The sequence below is a fragment of the Stomoxys calcitrans genome, chromosome 2 (genome assembly GCF_963082655.1).
Source record: "Stomoxys calcitrans chromosome 2, idStoCalc2.1, whole genome shotgun sequence".
NCBI classification, from domain to species: Eukaryota; Metazoa; Arthropoda; class Insecta; order Diptera; family Muscidae; genus Stomoxys; species Stomoxys calcitrans.
Genome location: NC_081553.1, coordinates 31,826,266 through 31,839,417, shown reverse-complemented (window position 1 = coordinate 31,839,417; position 13,152 = coordinate 31,826,266). Strand labels below are relative to the sequence as shown.

The following is a 13,152-nucleotide window of genomic DNA, read 5'->3' as shown; positions in this document are numbered from 1 at the left end:
TTATGGAGCCAAGATTTTAAATCGAGATATCGGTCTATATGGCAGCTATATCTAAATCTGGACTGATCTGAGCGAAATTTAAGTAAAATTTCGAAGGGCCTAGCACAGCTCACTGTCTCAAATTTTAGCGACATCGGACAATAAATGCGCCTTTGATAGCCCCAAAACCTAAAACCGAGAGGTCGGTCTATATGGCAGCTATATCCAAATCTGGACCGATCTGTGGCATATTGCAGAAGTATGTCAAGGGGTTTAAATAAATTCACTCTCCCAAATTCCGGCGACATCGGAAAATTAATGCGCCTTTTATGGGCCCAAGACCTTAAATCGAGAAATCGGTCTATATGGCAGCTATATCTAAATATGGACCGATCTAGGCCAAGTAGAAAAAGGATGTCGAAGGGCCTTCCGCAACTCACAGTCCCAACTTTCGGCGAAATCGGACAATAAATGCGCCTTTTATGGGTTCAAAACCTTAAATAGAGGGATCGGTCTATGTGGCAGCTGTATCCCAATCTGGGCTGATATGGGCCAAAATGAAAAAAAGTTGTCGAAGGGCCTAACACAACTCACTGTCCCAAATTTCAGCGAAAGCAGACAATAAATGCGCCTTTTATGGGCCGAAAACTTTAAATCGAGAAATCGGTCTATATGGCAGCTATATCCAAATCTGAAACGATCTAGAACAAATAGAACAAGTAAAAGCGTGCTAAGTTCGGCCGGGCCGAATCTTATATACCCTCCACCATGGATCGCATTTGTCGAGTTCTTTTCCCGGCATCTCTTCTTAGGCAAAAAAAGGATATAAGAAAAAATTTTCTCTGCCATTAGAGCGATATCAAGATATGGTCCGGTTTGGACCACAATTAAATTATTATATGTTGGAGACCTGTGTAAAATGTCAGCCAATTCGAATAAGAATCGGTGTATATGGCAGCTATATCAGGTTATGAACCGATTTGAACCATACTTGGCACAGTTGTTGGATATCATAACAAAACACGTCGTGCAAAATTTCATTCCAATCGGATAAGAATTGCGCACTCTAGAGGCTCAAGAAGTCAAGACCCCAGATCGGTTTATATGACAGCTATATCAGGTTATGAACCGATGTGAACCATACTTTGCACAGTTGTTGGATATTGTAAGAAAACACGTCGTGCTAAATTTCATCCCAATCGGATAAGAATTGCGCACTCTAGAGGCTCAAGAAGTCAAGACCCAAGATCGGTTTATATGGCAGCTATATCAGGTTATGAACCGATTTGAACCATACTTGGCACAGTTGTTGGATATCATAACAAAACACGTCGTGCAAAATTTCATTCCAATCGGATAAGAATTGCGCACTCTAGAGGCTCAAGAAGTCAAGACCCCAGATCGGTTTATATGACAGCTATATCAGGTTATGAACCGATGTGAACCATACTTTGCACAGTTGTTGGATATTGTAAGAAAACACGTCGTGCTAAATTTCATCCCAATCGGATAAGAATTGCGCACTCTAGAGGCTCAAGAAGTCAAGACCCAAGATCGGTTTATATGGCAGCTATATCAGGTTATGAACCGATTTCAACCATACTTGGCACAGTTGTTGGACATAATAACAAAATACGTCGTGCAAAATTTCATTCCAATCGGATAAGAATTGCGCACTCTAGAGGCTCAAGAAGTCAAGACCCCAGATCGGTTTATATGACAGCTATATCAGGTTATGAACCGATTTGAACCATACTTGGCACAGTTGGTGGATATCATAACAAAACACGTCGTGCAAAATTTCATTCCAATCGGATAAGAATTGCGCACTCTAGAGGCTCAAGAAGTCAAGACCCAATATCGGTTTATATGGCAGCTATATCAAAACATGGACCGATATGGCCCATTTACAATTCCAACCGACCTACACTAATAAGAAGTATTTGTGCAAAATTTCAAGTGGCTAGCTTTACTCCTTCGGAAGTTAGCGTGCTTTCGACAGACAGACGGACGGACGGACGGACAGACGGACGGACATGGCTAGATCGACATAAAATGTAGCGACGATCAAGAATATATATACTTTATGGGGTCTCAGTCGAATATTTCGAGTAGTTACAAACAGAATGACGAAATTAGTATACCCCCCATCATATGGTGGAGGGTATAAAAAGGATGTCGAAGGTCCTAACACAACTTACTGTCCAAAATTTTGGCAAAATCGGATAATAAATGTGGCTTTTATGGGTCCCAAACTTTAAATCGATGGATTGGTCTATATGGCAGCTATATTTCAATCTGGACTGATATGGGCCAAAATGCAAAAAGTTGTCGAAGAGCCTAACACAACTCACTGTCTCAAATTTCAACGAAATCGGACCATAAATGCGCCTTTTATGGGCCCAAAACCTTAAATCGAGGGATCGGTCTATATGTCAGCCATATTCCAATCTGGACTGATATGGGCTAAAATGCAAAAAGATGTCGAAGAGCCTAACACAACTCACTGTCTTAAATTTCAACGAAATCGGACGATAAATGCGCCTTTTATGGGCCCAAAACCTTAAATCGAGGGATCAGGTCTATATGGCAGCTATATCCCAATCTGGACTGATATGGGCCAAAATGCAAAAAGTTGTCGAAGAGACTAACACAACTCACTGTCCCAAATTTTGGCGACATCGGAGAATAAATGCGTCTTTTATAGGCTCAAATCTTTAAAACGAGAAATCGGCCCAACACAACTCACTGTCCCCAATCTCACCGACAACGGATAATAAATTCGCCTTTTATGGGCCTAAGACCCTAAATCGGCGGATCGGTCTATATGGCAGCTATATCCAAATCTGAACTGATCTGGGCCAAATGAAAGATGGATGTCGACTGGCCAAACGCAACTCAATATCTCAAATTTCAGCAAAATCGGATAATAAATGTGGCTATTATGGGCTTAAGATTAATTCACATCGGACGAACATATATAAGGGTGTGTTCACGCTGAGATTTGTTGCGTTGCAATAACTAGTTCTCCGTGAACGTCGCCGTCTGCAGTTTGTTTGTCGCCGGTAGCATATAATATTGAACGCCTAGGACTTTTGTTTGTTTCAATTATTGTTATTGTTGCTCAGCTCGCGCTACTAGGCAAGAAAATTTGAACTTTGTTTTGTTCCACAGAGGCAAGAAAAGTGTTCGGTAATATACATATATTCGGTCAAACACATAATATAAATCACAAAAAGACTGAATTCAAAATAAACTCAATAAAACTAAATAGTAACCCGCTAGTGTTTTAATCAGTGGTGCTTATTTGTTCCTTTGCCCCAAAGGCGTTGTGCGGTGCTTCTTTTTATTATAATTTTGCTGTTTGTTTGCCAACGGGCAAAAGGCTGAAAACCAAAGACAGAGAAGGGAGCCTCTTTTTGTCGGTTACCAGCAAGCGGGCGTTCAGATCATTGGCAAGGGATTTTCGTGGAATACCCAAGGTTCGGCCGGTCCGAATCTTGGAAACCCAGCACCATGTATTTTGCTAAAAATTCCTACAAACTTAATTTTCTTGATGGGCATAATTTTATTCTACATTCCAAACTTCTATCAAATCAGCAAAAATTAAAGCTTCTAGGAACCGAACAAGGATGATCGTGAGATCGGTTTAAATGGGAGCTGTATCAGGTTATAGACCGATTCGGACCGTACTTGCCACAGTTGTTGGAAGTCATAACGGAACAGCACATGCAAAATTTCAGCCAAATCGGACAAAAATTGCGGATTGTAAGGGCTCAAGAAGTCAAATCGGGAGATCGGATTATATGGAAGCTATATATAAATCTGAACCGATATGGATCATTACGGAACACCACATGCAAAAATTCAGCCAATTCGAACTAAAATTGCGGCTTGTAAGGGCTCAAGAAGTCAAATCGGGAGATCGGTCTATATGGGAGCTATATCTAAATCTGAACTGATATTACCCATTTGCAATCCCCAACGGCCTACATGAGTATTAAGTATCATTGCAAAATTTAAAGTGGCTAGCTCTAAGCGTTCGACCGCAATCGTGATTTCGACAGACGGACGGACGGACATGGCTAGATCTACTCAGAACATGGGCAGACAGACAAATGGACATAGCTAATGCGAATCAAAAAGCGATTCTGAGTCGATCGGAATACCTATCAATGGGTCCTGCTCTCTTCCTTCTGGGTGTTACTACCAATGCACTAATGCACCCCGTACCAAATCCAAATGTGGTCCGATCATCGAAATCAGGTAATAAATGCACCTTCCATGGCCTCTGGACTTAGATCTGGAAATCGATATATTGCCCATTAACATTCCACTAAGGAACAGGGGTAAACTTCTCACATATCAACGAGTGTAGTCCGATTCAAGTTTAAGCTCAATGATACGGGGCCTCCTTTTTATAGCCGAGTCCGAACGGCATGCCGCACTGCAAAACCTCTTTGGAGAAAAGTTTTACATGGCATAGTACCTCACAAATGTTGACAGCATTAGGAGGGGAAAACCACCGCTGAAAATTTTTCTGATGGTCTCGCCAGGATTCGAACCTAGGCGTTCAGCGTCATAGGCGGACATGCTCATCTCTGCGCTACGGTTGCCTCCTCAATTGAGTTGCCGGGCCATAACGATGAAAAAGGGAATGAAACGTCAGACCATTTGGCTGTGAAAACCAGAGGACTGTCGTCAATACACTTGGTTATCCCGAAGCCTTTCAGGTCGACGCAGTCCGATTTAAGAGCGTGGGCGATAAACGCATGAAATACTGTGGAACAGCGAAACAGTAGGTAGGACGGCGAAAATCTTATGGGGTGATGCGGATCGTAAGGGGACGAGGCTATTACTGAAAGGAAGTAAGATGAAGGTCAGTATTGCTTTTGATGGCATAACGGGACACATAAGACCACGAGCTCACTTATGCAAAATCTGTAAGGCAAGTGATAGCATGTGTGGGGCATGTTAGGAAGATGATGAGACGTTGAAGCATTTCCTAAAAATTAAAATTTTCTTCTTCGAGGTTACTTTTTAGTATTTACCTAAGCCAGTAATCGCATAACACGCCGATTACTGGCTTAGGTGTATGTCTATAGTGGCATGGGGCAGATTAATATCTGCACCCTCTTTTTAACCTAACCTAATGTCACCAAAAACAAACAAGTAAAAGCGTGCTAAGTTCGGCCGGGCCGAATCTTATATACCTTCCACCATGGATCGCATGCTGAACATTGTAGAAGTCATTGTGTAATATTTCAGTTCATTCGGATAAGAATTGCGCCTTGTAGGGGCTCAAGAAGCAAAATCGAGAGATAGGTTTATACGGGAACTGTATCAAGCTATTGATCGATGTCGACCATATTAGACTCGTATGTTTAAGGTCATGAGAGAAGCCGTTGTAAATTTCAGTCCAATCGGATGAGAATCGCGGCCTCTAGAGGCTCAAGAAGTCAAGATCCAAGATCGGTTTATATGGCAGCTATATCAGGTTATGTACCGATTTGCGCCATACTTAGCACTTTTATTGGAAGTCATAACGAATCACCTCATGTAAAATTTCAGTCAAATCGGATAGGAATTGCGTCCTCTAGAATCTCAAGAAGTCAAGTCCCCAGATCGGTTTATAAGACAGCTATATCAGGTTGTAGACCGATATGAACCATACTCGGCACAATTGTTCGATATTATAACAAAATACTTCGTGCAAAATTTCATTCACATCGGACGAGAATTGCGCCATCTAGTGGCTCAAGAAGTCAAGATTCGAGACCTGTTTATATGGTAGCTATATCAGGTTATTAACCGATTTGAACCTTATTTGATACAGTTGCCGGAAGTCATAGCGAAACACGTCGTGCAAAGTTTCATTCCAATCGGATAAGAATTGCGCCCTCTAGGGGCTCAAGAAATCCAGACCCAAGATCGATTTATATGGCAGCTATATCAGGTTATAGACCGATTTGAACCATGATTAAAACAGTTGTTGGATATCACGACAAAACACTTTGTGCACAATTTCATTCCAATCGGATTAGAATTGCGCCCTCTAGAGGCTCAAGAAGTCAAGACCCAAGATCGGTTTAAATGGCAGCTATATCAGGCTGTTGACCGATTTCAACCATACTTGGCACAGTTGTTGGAAGTCATTGCGAAACACATCGTGCAAAGTTTCATTCCAATCGGATAAGAATTGCGCCCTCTAGAGGCTCAAGAAGTCAAGACCCAAGATCAGTTTATATGGCAGCTATATAAAAACATGGACCGATTTGGCCCATTTACAATCCCAACCGACCTACACTAATAAGAAATATTTTTGCAAAACTTTTCAAGCGGCTGGCCTTACTTCTTCGAAAGTTAGCGTGCCTTCGACAGACAGACGGGCGGACGGACGGACAGACGAACGGGCATGGCTAGATCGGCATAAAATATCACGACGATCAAGAATATATACACTTTGTGGGGTCTCAGTCGAATATTTCGAGTAGTTACAAACAGAATGACGAAATTAGTATACCCCCATCCTATGGTGTAGGGTATAAAAACAAGAATCTGTGCAAAATTTCACCTCAGACCGATGGATAAGTCTAGATCGTCTTAGCTTTTTACGACTATCAATGAATGAATGAATATCTCAATGTCTTGCAATCTGAATGACACAATGAATTTACCCCCATCCTTCGGTGGTGGGTATAAAAATGGCTTACCTAGCGGCAGAAAAGGTAAAGCAAATGTTTCAATGGGTCATTACTTTACTTGGTGTAATTAACCCCAATGCTTCATTACACTACATTCTCAGCAAGTTTAGGAAAACATTTTGTGCCTAGCGTTCCTAAACACTCACCCAAAAACACAAAATTGTAAATAGGTTTTTTGTTCCTTTATCACCCACTGAACAGTCGCGATAATTGCATCAGATACAAAGCGAAGAGTCCTCTTATTATCCATCAGGCCATGGATTAAGTCATCCTAATATGATAATGGCTAATTTAATGACTTGCATATCCTTGGCCAAGGCAGGACAACTTTGTAAAGGATATTTACCCAACAACAATGTTTGAAGAACATGAACACATATTTTCTAATAGCCAACTAATGACAAAACATTTATTCATCCCTTGATAGAATATCGTGCAACACACACACACACATATACTGGGGGAGATTCACAGGCAAGCTCAGGATATCGGTGCATTTTCAAGTATCATAAACTAAACAGGATCACGAAAATGCGCAAAAACGTTCGTGAGCCACTAAACAGTGCCTTGTGAATGGAATGAAATGAAATGGCTAGGCATTAAGGCCCATATTAGGGAAACGCATCATTCCTTTTGTGTCATTCGCCACAGGAGTCCTCGCACTCGGGTGCATCTTCACCAAACTAAATGAAAAGGATACCAACAGCACTCATACACCACATTGACACACTTTTGTTTCGGCAGAGAGTTAGTAGAAGACAAGTTACCCAACAATGGTAGGGGGCCAGAGTGTTATTTTAATTTATCCAGGCCTGTATGCATCACGTTGGTGGTGGTTTTCAACTATCCCTAAGCAATTTCCTTTAAGGGCAACCCAAGGCAAAATTTAAACCCCTACAAATCCAATACCAAATATCATTACAAAGCTCATAATACCATATATGGTGGCACAATTCGAGTGGCCCTTCTACGCCTAGAAGACGTGCCACTACACTACACTTTCTCCCTTGTGCCCTGGATTTTCGACCTTAACACAATGGCATCGTGGTTTGGAGAGTAATAGTAAATTTAAATGACCATTGCCCCCTATTGTGAGATAAATATCATTTTTTGAAAGTGCGCTAATACAAGCGTGTTTTCTCGCCGCTATGGGTTTCAGTGTTTGAAGCTGAAAGTGAGTGTACAAAGGAATGACCGATTTTTTATACCCACCACCATATACATTTTTGACCCTACAAGGTATATATATTCTGGATCGTCGTAAAATTCTAAGACGATTTAACGATGTCTGTGTGTCTGTCCGTTTGTCAATCCGTCTGTTGTAATCACTCTATAGGATATAGCTGCTATATAGACCGATCAGCCGATAAAGGGTCTGAAACCCATAATAATTATATTTTATCCGATTTCACTGAAATTTTAAATAGAACGTAGCTTAAGCCTTCCCGACCCAAATATGGTTCAGATCGGACTATATTTGGATATAGCTGCCATATAGACCGATCTCCCGATAAAGGGTCCGAAACCTATAAAAGCTTTATTTTTGAACCGATTTCGCTGAAATTTGAAACAGTGAGTAGTTTTAGGCCTTCCAACATAGGACCTAAATATGGTTCAGATCGGACTATATTTAGACAAAGCTGACATATAGACCGATCTCGGTTAAAAAAATTAAGCCTATAAAAGCTTAATTTTTTAACCGATTTCTCTGAAATTTAAAACAGTTGGTTATTTTAAGCCAACATCTGAACCAAATATGAATTAGATCGGACTATATTCAGATATAGCTGCCATATAGACCGATCTCCTGATAAAGGGTCTAAAGCCCATAAACGCTTTATTTTTTATACGATTTCGCTGAAATTTTATGCAGTGAGTAGCTTTAGTCCTTCCATTATCTGACACAAATATGGTTGAGATCGGACTTTATTTAGACATAGCTGCCATATAGACCGATCCGCTGGTTCAGGGTCTGGTACCCATAGAAGCTGCACTTATTACTCGATTTCGTTGAAATTTGAAACAGCGAGTTGTCCTTAGCCTCCCGTCATCCGACCCACATATGGTTCAGATGGGACAATATTTAGATATAATTGCCATATAGACCAATCAGCCGGTTAAGGGTCTGAGCCTCGACATATTTCTGTAATATGGCAGAGATCGGTCCTTATTAGGATATAACTGCCATATAGACCAATCACTCGATTTAAGCTTTTGGGTCCCTAAAAGACGCATTAATTGTCCGATGTCGCCGAAATTTGGGACAGTGAGTTGTGTTAGGCCCTTCGACATCCATTTTCAATTTGGCTCAGATCGGTTCAGATTTGGATATAGCTGTCATATAGACCGAACTCTCGATTTAAGGTATTGAGCCATAAAAGGCGCATTTATTGTCCAATTTCGCCGTAATTTAGGACAGTGAGTTGTGTCAGGCCCATCGACATCTTTCAGCAATTTGGTCCAGATCGGTACAGATTTGCATATAGCTGCCATATAGACCGATTTCTCGATTTATGGTCTTGGGCCCATAAAAGTAGCATTTATTGTCTGATTTCGCCGAAATTTAGGACAGTGAGTTGTGTTAGACACTTCGACATCCATCTTCAATTTGGCTCAGATCGGCTAAGATTTGGATATAGCTGCCATATGGACCGATCTCTCGATATAAGGTTTTGGGGCCATAAAAGACGCATTTATTGTCCGATTTCGCCGAAATTTGGGACAGTAAGTTGTGTTGAGCCCTTCGACATTCTTCTTCATTTTGGCCCAGATCGGTCCTGATTTGGATATAGCTGCCATATAGACCGATCTCTCGATATAAGGTTTTGGGGCCATAAAAGACGCATTTATTGTCCGATTTCGCCGAAATTTGGGACAGTAAGTTGTGTTGGGTCCTTCGACATTCTTCTTCAATTTGACTCAGATCGGTCCAGATTTGGATATAGCTGCCATATAGACCGGTCTCTCGATTTAAGGTTTTGGGCCCATAAACGACGCATTTATTGTCTGTCCAAAATTTTGGACAGTGAGTTGTATTGGGCTATTCGACATTCTTCTTCATTTTGGCCCAGATCGGTCCAGATTTGGATATAGCTGCCATATGGACCGATCTCTCGATATAAGGTTTTGGGGCCATAAAAGGCGCATTTACTGTCCGATTTCGCCAAAATTTGGGACAGTAAGTTGTGTTGGGCCCTTCGACATTCTTCTTCATTTTGGCCCAGATCGGTCCAGATTTGGATACAGCTGCCATATAGACCGGTCTCTCGATTAAGGTTTTGGGCCCATAAAAGACGCATTTATTGTCTGATGTCGCCGAAATTTGGGACAGTAAGTTGTGTTAGGCCCTTCAACATTATTCTTTAATTTGGCCAAAATCGGCTTAGATTTGGATATAGCTGCCATATGGACCGATCTCTCGATATAAGGTTTTGGGGCCATAAAAGGCGCATTTATTGTCCGATTTCGCCGAAATTTTGGACAGTGGGTTAAGTTGAGCCCTTCGACATTCTTCTTCATTTTGGCTCAGATCGGCTAAGATTTGGATATAGCTGCCATATAGACCGATCTCTCGATATAAGGTTTTGGGGCTACAAAAGGCGCATTTATTGTCCGATTTCGCCGAAATTTTGGACTGTGGGTTAAGTTGAGCCCTTCGACATCCATCTTCAATTTGGCTCAGATCGGCGAAGATTTGGATATAGCTGCCATATGGACCGATCTCTCGATATAAGGTTTTGGGGCCATAAAAGACGCATTTATTGTCCGATTTCGCCGAAATTTGGGACAGTAAGTTGTGTTGGGCCCTTCGACATTCTTCTTTATTTTGGCCCAGATCGGTCCAGATTTGGATATAGCTGCCATATAGACCGATCTCTCGATTTAAGGTTTTGGGCCCCTAAAAAGGCGCATTTATTGTCTGATTTCGCCAAAATTTAGGACAGTGAGTTGTATTGGGCTCTTCGATATCATTCTTTTATTTGCCCCAGATCGGTACAGATTTGGATATAACCGCCATATAGACCAATCTCTTGATTTAAGCCTTTGGGGCCATAAAAGGCGCATTTATTGTCCGATTTCGCCGAAATTTTGGACTGTGGGTTAAGTTGAGCCCTTCGACATTCTTCTTCATTTTGTCCCAGATCGGTCCAGATTTGGATATAGCTGCCATATGGACCGATCTCTCGATATAAGGTTTTGGGGCCATAAAAGACGCATTTATTGTCCGATGTCGCCGAAATTTGGGACAGTAAGTTGTGTTGGGCCCTTCGACATTCTTCTTCATTTTGGCCCAGATCGCTCCAGATTTGGATATAGCTGCCATATGGACCGATCTCTCGATAAAAGGTTTTGGGGCCATAAAAGACGCATTTATTGTCCGATTTCGCCGAAATTTAAGACAGTGAGTCGTGTTAGACACTTCGACATTCATCTTCAATTTGGCTCAGATCGGCTAAGATTTGGATATAGCTGCCATATAAGCCGATCTTGGGACTTGTTTCTTGAGCCTCTAGAGGGCGTAATTCTTGTCCGATTTGACTGAAATTTTGCACGTGGTGTTTTGGTATCACTTCCAACAACTGCGCTAAGTATGGTTCAAATCGGTTCATAACCTGATATAGCTGCCATATAAGCCGATATTGGGTCTTGAATTTTTGAGCCTCTAGAGGGCGCAATTCTCGTCCGATTGTACTGAAATTTTGCACGAAGTGTTTTGGTGTCACTTCCTACAAACATGAACCGATTTTAACCATACTTAGCGCAGTTATTGGAAGTGATACCTGAACACCATGTATACCCCCATCCTATGGTGGAAAGTATAAAAAATTTCACATCAAAATACCAACACCTTTCTCTTGACACATCATCCTTGGAAAATAAAGATATTTAGATATTAATGTCTAATTCCCTCTATTTAAAATTGGGTTAAATTTTTTGAGTTTAAAAAAAGTCACTCCAAAATACCAACACCTTTCTCTATACTCAAGCACACAGTTTGTTACATTCAAGAACTGCTACCAGAGAAAAGAAGAAAAATAAAACTCTGTACTCGTTTATCGGAGACAAACAATCTGTTGTCCTTCATAGCCATAGTAGCTTAGCGTTGGTGGTCACTCGAACATCCCTTAGGTGGGGCAAACAATTTTTGGTGTTCAAACTCTTTCATTTCAGCATTTTGGCCCAAGAGAAACCAAAAATGAAAAAGAAACTCTTCCCCATTACTAAGTAACAGCCCAGTGAAGAAGAAAAAAAAACCAACCAGCAAAAGGGGTACAAATGTCGTGCTTACCAAACATCCATTAAAATTAGAAAGAGCCAAATGACTTTCTGGCGGAAGTTATTCGCGTAGCAGTTGTTTGGAACGGCTCGCAAGTGATCACAGGACTTATGTATGTAGGCCTAATATTGGTACCTGGGACTTTTATTCACTCTTCGGCATTTGCTGCTAACCCTCTTTTCAAAGCAAAAACGAAAAACATAAAGGAAACCCCGAAATCCATTCGATTTATGGACGCTCCACACTGACCATTACGTGCGCCCGCTTACTCGTGGTGGCAGCAACAAATTTCTGTTGGGCAACCATTTCATCTATGATTGCGCAAATGGTGGCGATTCGCTGGGAAGTTCTCATGGAAATAATTCAATATCTTGACAGTTTTGCGTATGTCGGCATTGTTTCCTTTTCAACAATATTTGAATTTAATTTACGACAGCAATGAACGATGACTGCGTGAATTTATGAGAGGCATTGGGGCGTTGGCCATAAACCTTGCTTCCAATGTCTATTAATCATCATGTTCTATAAACTATGAAAACATACTTTTTTACCTGGACCCGACCCCCACCTCTCAACCAGGTAATTTATGCGCATTATGCGTTGAACGCTTGTTTATTTCTGTTTTTGGCATTCTATTAGTTGTTCACCAAAAATATGTTTCTATTTGTAATTCGCTTGATTAATTCTCTGGAGCAAGATTGAAGTTATCAGCAACATAAAGAATATGTTTCAGAAAATCAGGCACAAATTGAAGTTTCTAGGGCCGTATAAGCCTAAGGTTATAGGCAGATTTGAACCGTACTTTGCACAGTTGTTGGATGTCATGAAAAAACACTTTGTTCAAAATTATAGCCAAATCGGATAGCAATTACTTCTTCCAGATTCAATATATATAAGAGCTATATCAAGCTATAAACCAAGTAAAAAGGCATTATTTTCGACCGGACCGAACTTTGGATACCCACTACTTCGGGTATATATGTAAACCCCATTTCGTCACAATCAGGTGAAAATTGGGTAACTTAAGCACCCAAATGCGGCACGGACATTGAGTGATCCAATATATATGTCACTAGCTGAGCCCGGCCCGCTCTGCTGCGCCCGATTATGCTATGTTGGAGAGGAGTACTCTAAATTTGAAAATTTCTGCCTAATTGTAGTTGAAAATATATTCCATTTTACCTATGGATT

General features: G+C 41.1%; 1 protein-coding gene across 1 annotated transcript in view; it reads left to right on the top strand.

Moving 5' to 3' along the window:
* The first annotated feature begins 3,137 nt into the window (after window positions 1-3,137).
* The window catches only part of LOC106092474 (protein jagged-1), a 45,469-nt gene continuing 35,454 nt past the window's right edge, over window positions 3,138-13,152 (top strand). Inside the window, exon 1 of the mRNA XM_059363887.1 lies at window positions 3,138-3,171. The gene's annotated coding sequence lies outside the window, so the exon portion shown is untranslated. The remainder of the gene's footprint in view (window positions 3,172-13,152) is intronic.